A 6048-nucleotide genomic window follows, 5' to 3' on the forward strand; every position below is an offset into this window, starting at 1 on the left:
AAAGTTTCTATGATTAAACAACAATGCCATCATAAAATATTACATAAGTTATCACCATTTCCCTGTATATATGACCATTAGAAGACTTGGCCATACAATAATACCCAGATATATTTATTTTACTTTCTAATTAGTAAAATATATATTATATTAATTATGTGTTAAGTTATATGAAAAAGCTATTAGAAGAAATAATGAAAGGCTTCATCAGGGTAATCTTTAAAGTAAATAATGACAAATTGGCAATGAATACTAAAATATAGCTTGTAAAGAAGCTAAAGAAGCTTCACAAGTAAATAGTTATAATATAATTGATTGATTAAGCCTTCGAAATGTTAGAGAACCACAATTTATTCGAGGCATATGTTTACAACTTCTTTGAAAATTTTGACATTAGTGACTTGATGCGGCTAAATTTTGTGGCTTCACGCTCATACATATATGATTAAATAACATTCAAATCTTAATTTATTGAGAATGAAAAGATATTCAAGTTTACACACATAATACTTTTACGCAAAATAAGATTAGGGTTTTGAAAGTCGACCCCCGAAACTAGAGTCCTAGCCACCACTTCTCCATTCTTCAACCTTCATCCATCAATCGATCAATCCCCCCTTCGCTCGCCCATCTCCTCTTTATTTATCTATCATTTTCTCAATAAAATAAAGACCTAATTCTTTTCGGGTGAGATCTTGTCGAGTACCTTGTTATGAAGGATGTTAGTCGTGCCCATCTTTTTGGGATGTTACACTACTAGAAATATGGCATCAAACATCGGTTCAGAACCGATGTTAAAAAAAATCTGAACTGATGTCTTCGCATGTGATGTTAAATGTCATCAGCCTTTAACATCGGTTAACAGCCGATGTCTATTACACTGCTATACATCGGTTTTAATATTAAATATGATGTCTTTGCAACAAATTTCATCTTAGACTATAGTATTTCTAGGTGAATATGAATATAGTATGAGGTATTTATCCATTAAAACATGAAACCTACAAGCTATAAAAGCCGGTTATTAAAATTCTTCCAAACAAACCGATGTCAAAATTGAGAGTCAAACATCGGTTTGATTAGTTGCCCGATGTGAAATGGTTGATCAGACATCGGTTAAATTAGCCCCCCGATGTGAAATGTAGGATAATACATGGGTGTTTTTTACAAACCGATGTTAAATCCTTTTGTTTAACATCTATTTCGTTTTAAGTTCGATGTTATTTCGCTTAAAATACATTGAGTTTCTTTTCAGAACCGATGTCAAATGACCATTTCACATTGGTTTTTAGTTCTTTTTCGTTTAATATTGTTTTACCCGATGTCTTTTGTACCTTTTTTACATCGATTTACATTAACCATTGTGATGTTAGTATTTTGTAAATTGCATGCCATCCTGGTACTATTTACAGCCACAGGGAACCAATTGCATTTACAACAAAAAAAAACAATGCAACATCCCAACAAAAAACATACAAAAACATCGAACAAAAACATTAAGATACATTGATACCAAATTTTTTAACATCCAATCCAACAAAATCAATTCTGACATATATTACAAGTCTAGAATAAACATCCCAACCAAAAACAATAAAACCCAAATTCGCTAGTTATTACATCCAACATTCTAAATATCTCTACAACTTACAAGTTATGCAATTCAATTGGATTTGGTTGGATCGCTGTAAAATATATGGGCCTCCTAGCATTCTCAACAAGTACAAGCTCTTGCCACTAACCTGACATTATTCAGCGAATTTGAGACCTCAAAACTCTGGGGATCTATCTGTGCAGCTTGCTAAAATTGCTTTGTACCCAAAGATTTTCAGAAATTGCTTTGTATCCAGAGATTGTTAAATTTAAGGACTCAGATAGATGCAAGTGAACTAAATCATAATTTCTATAAGAACCTCAGAACTATACATGCGGACTCCTTTCTGGATCTTCAGGCCATACATGTTTATATGTTAAAAATTCAATCTTAAAGCATTCCAAAATGCACAAGTAATATATCACAATCATTTTCCTGCTGAAACTTGGTTGGTGGACTTCCACGTGAAGAGGTTGATGTTGATTCTGCCATACCAGCTAGTGCAGTGACATGTTCAGGCTGCAAAAAATCTGAATTAATGTTGACCATAGCTTGTAAGTAAAACAGGCAGCGACCAAACTACATGTCTAACAATCTAGATATTTAGTTAAATGCTCGCCTCTTTGTAATTTAGTTAAATGCTCATCTATTTGTATCCTGTGGATAGCCTCTTTGCATAATCATTAGCCACATGCTGCTGCGAAGTACCACTAACTGCATCATGATGTTGCGCAATTGCCAAAGTATCAGCCAAACTGTCAGTTGTAGGGCCTGCTTGACTTCTTCCCTTAAAATGTTATAACCGCCTTGCTGCCTATTAATTAATTTGTAATACATTTTACTTAAAATTTTATGTAACTAGAGGAAAGCAATGCACTTATCAAATAATCAAATCACTAATAAAATTGCACACCTACCAGATAGTACCCACTTAAGAATTTACACGATCTAGTAGGCATTTACACGATTTGCATATTTGATGATGGTATGAAGTAGTGAGTATGTGTGTGTGCGCGCGCAAGCGTATATTAAAAAACCAGTTAAGCATGTATTATATAACTACAATACCATCTCATTTTAATTTTATACTCACGGGAAGAAGTCATCTATTTTGAGCGGCCACAATGCATTTACAGCATATTTGGCATCAGTGTAGAAGGATGGTATTGAATATAGAGCATTGAGAGGCCAATATTTTAGAAACTATCATCAACATACTGTGCCAACTGCCTAGACAACCATTTAATCACTAAAGACAACGAATATAGAGATCACAAAATCAAACAACTTCAACTCCAAAGGAACTATGATATTTTCTGGATAATAACTAACTTGATTGACATAATGAATAAGCTTGTCCATGTTCCAGAACCACGTCTGAGCATACTGATACTCGAAGTCTGTCCCCATGGTCCACATGATATGATTTGTCCCAGTAATGTTAGCCTGATATAGAGAAGCCAAAAAGAATTATGAATCTGCTAGCATACACTAGATTTATTAGTTAAAAAAAGATAGAAATCAACCTGAATTTCACATGGTGTCTTTGGATGCTAAGGGTCTGACAACTATATGTTGCCAAATATATGTTATTTAAATTTCAGATTAGGCGGTCAGTTTCCATGATCATACTTTATATGTATTTCTTTATATATTTGTGTGTTTAGTACTAATAATTTCACAACTGTTGTCATTTTCCTCAAGGTAGATTGTTAAGAATATACCTAGCAATCCATATGTAAATATGTAAATAGGAAGTGTTCACATATTTGGTGTGCAGAGAGTCAAAGTAATTAGACTCAGGTTACCTGTGCTAAGGCAGCAGCTACAAAACCATTAAACACAATGCTTGGAAGTTGTAGTCAAACAAACCCATGTTTTCCTTCAATTTAAAAGTAGTTGTTACATCCTTGAAAATTCAAGCAAAACTTAAAAGCCTATGAAAAATTCTGTCTCCAAAGAATTTAACCTGGACTACGGGAGAATCATCATCGACTTCGAAGTAAAAACCACTTAGGGGTTCGTAATTTTCAAGAAATGCACCTGCAAAGATCTAAAAGAAAAAAAAAATAGATCAGAAGTATTCAACACAATGGTAGTATTCCTTATAACTTCTGAGTCCCTTAGTTTTAACAATCTCTGGATACAAAGCATTTTTTTCTCTGGAAAGAGATCTTACTCAATCTTGTTACTAACTGAAAAAGATCTAGCTACTAGAATTTTTAGAGACTAACTATGGACAGTTATTCCCTTGCATGAGATTGACAAAAAAATCTAGGAGCTTATACGAGTATATATACACTCCCAAGAATTGTAACTTTTATAGGACGGTAATTGTCAGGTTTATCATGTGAGTAAAGATAGTAAGATGCTTAGGTGGTGCACAACTAATCATATGTATATAGAATTAACATGCTTTCGCATGTAAGGTCTCATATACATTGTGCTACAGATATTTTTAGAAGTTGGAATCGCCTTCTAGAACACGCCTGTTTTATGCAATACGTAAAAGCAAGAACCTCCCAAGACATCATCCCAATCTACAGTTGGTAAAAGCTCGAATATCAAAGTTTTTGCCAATGCGAGGATACATCTCCATGCCTTGTCACGAGAAACAGACCAATATGCATCTTAATGAATATTAACTGTTGCAAGAAAAATCAAGAAGTATACAACACGTACTGATGCATGTCATACTTGCAAGAGAACTTCATGCATCTAACTTAACAGTTTTGATATGAAAAAATCACAATAAGTTTATAAAAATTAATTAGGAGAAGCGTATAATAAAAATTAGTACGACGCATTCTAGTGGCAAAAAAATTAAGCAACAATCAATAAGGCTAAATATCATGGATTCATGAGAAAGACAACTATTGTCAATGCTAAAAACCAAAATGTCCTATTTGTTATACCTCAAAAGTCATCCATCTTTTTGCAATTTAAAGCCCACCAAATGCAGTGGTGTTAAAGTGGTCCTAGAGCAAAAAAGTGCAGATGATGAATAACACTAGTCTGAATTCTAAAGCATACTTAAATAAACAATAAACTCTACTTAGTAAATGATAAGCATACCAAAATAGGGGTTATCTTGACCTTCTCACCGCCTGATTTTATCAAAGCAATAGTACCCTCACTTTTCTCATTTGTTAGGGGCAGGGAGCTGACATCCATAGAACGTCCCATACTATTCCCGTCACTCCTGGTAACATATAAAGGTAAGGGGATAGACTGTAAAATTGATAAAAGGACTAGAAAAACCAAAACAAAAGAGCACTCTGATCTGATACCATCCCTGATTTGCATCTCGAATATTAGCTAATAGTTTGGATGCTGGAGATGAGACCTGAAAGATATATATTAAAAGAATGAAAGATTAATACTCTAAAAAACCAAAAACTTGAGAAAATTGATACCTTTCATCAAAATATCCTCAATCGCTTTCACCAAGGCCCAAATCGAACCTTCCACCAATGAATTTCATACAAATCGAACCAAAAAAATTATTTCAAGATAATTAGCATGAATGGAACCAATTTTGAGTTGGGCTCGTGTTTAATTAGGGTTATTGTTTTAAATTTGTGAAACTGTGAGTACTAAATTGTTAGAATGGGGTAAATTAGGGTTTAAGATGTGTTGATAGGGAGATGGGAGAGGGAGAGTGGGACGCTGAGAGAGATGAAAGAAAAAAGAGAAATAGTTGGTAAGAGATAATACAGAGAAAAAGTGAAGAGAGAGCTCGATTTGGAGCTTAATTAGAGGGTTTATGGGAGGGAGGGAGGAGAGAAAGAGATGTGAGATGAGGGAGATGAAGTCGAGGCTTGAGAGAAACAGTCATGGTGTTTAAGATTGAGTTGAGGTTGTGAGAGAAACTGCAATGGTAGATTTGAGATGAGAGAGAGAGAGTCGGGTATGAGTAAAGGGGGCAAAGGGGGAGATATTCTAAAAGGGGGGAAATGAAAAATGAGTTGAAGGGGGAAAATTTTTAGTTAAAGGGGGGGAAATTGTATACTGAAACGGGGGAAAATGATAACTTAAATTTTATTTTTTGGAATCGGTTATAGACAACAATTTTTAAAAACAACCGATGTCAAAGTTAAAAACATTTATTTGGCATTTCTAATATTTGAACATAGATAACGGTTGTTAGAAGAAACCGATGTCAAAATCCTTATAAACATCGCTTAATTACAAACTGATGTTAAAAACTCTTTTAACACCGGGTGCATTACGTGCCGATTTCTAAGTACCGATGTCGTATGCACTATTTCTAGTAGTGTTAGTGTTTTATGTTATGATATTATTTTGTCTTTTGTTTCTGGTTTCGGCCGCTCCAAAAAGGATTTATATGATACTTTTTGAGATGCGTAAGGCTTGTATCAGATGTGAGACGGTGGTGGATATTGCAAAGCTCACCTTTCACAACAATAAAAAGTGTTCATATTTTAGGGGCT

At 34.1% G+C, this 6048-nt stretch overlaps 1 long non-coding RNA gene across 1 annotated transcript; it reads right to left on the reverse strand.

The window, feature by feature from the left end:
- Positions 1-1675: 1675 nt before the first annotated feature.
- Positions 1676-3433, reverse strand: LOC141702925 (uncharacterized). Its single transcript, XR_012567298.1, has 4 exons — positions 3403-3433; positions 2927-3040; positions 2214-2408; positions 1676-2113 (listed from the first exon to the last, which is right to left on the reverse strand). It is a non-coding gene; the product is annotated as an uncharacterized LOC141702925 (long non-coding RNA).
- Positions 3434-6048: the final 2615 nt, after the last annotated feature.

Source organism: Apium graveolens, unplaced genomic scaffold (assembly GCF_009905375.1).
Source record: "Apium graveolens cultivar Ventura unplaced genomic scaffold, ASM990537v1 ctg5896, whole genome shotgun sequence".
NCBI lineage: Eukaryota > Viridiplantae > Streptophyta > Magnoliopsida > Apiales > Apiaceae > Apium > Apium graveolens.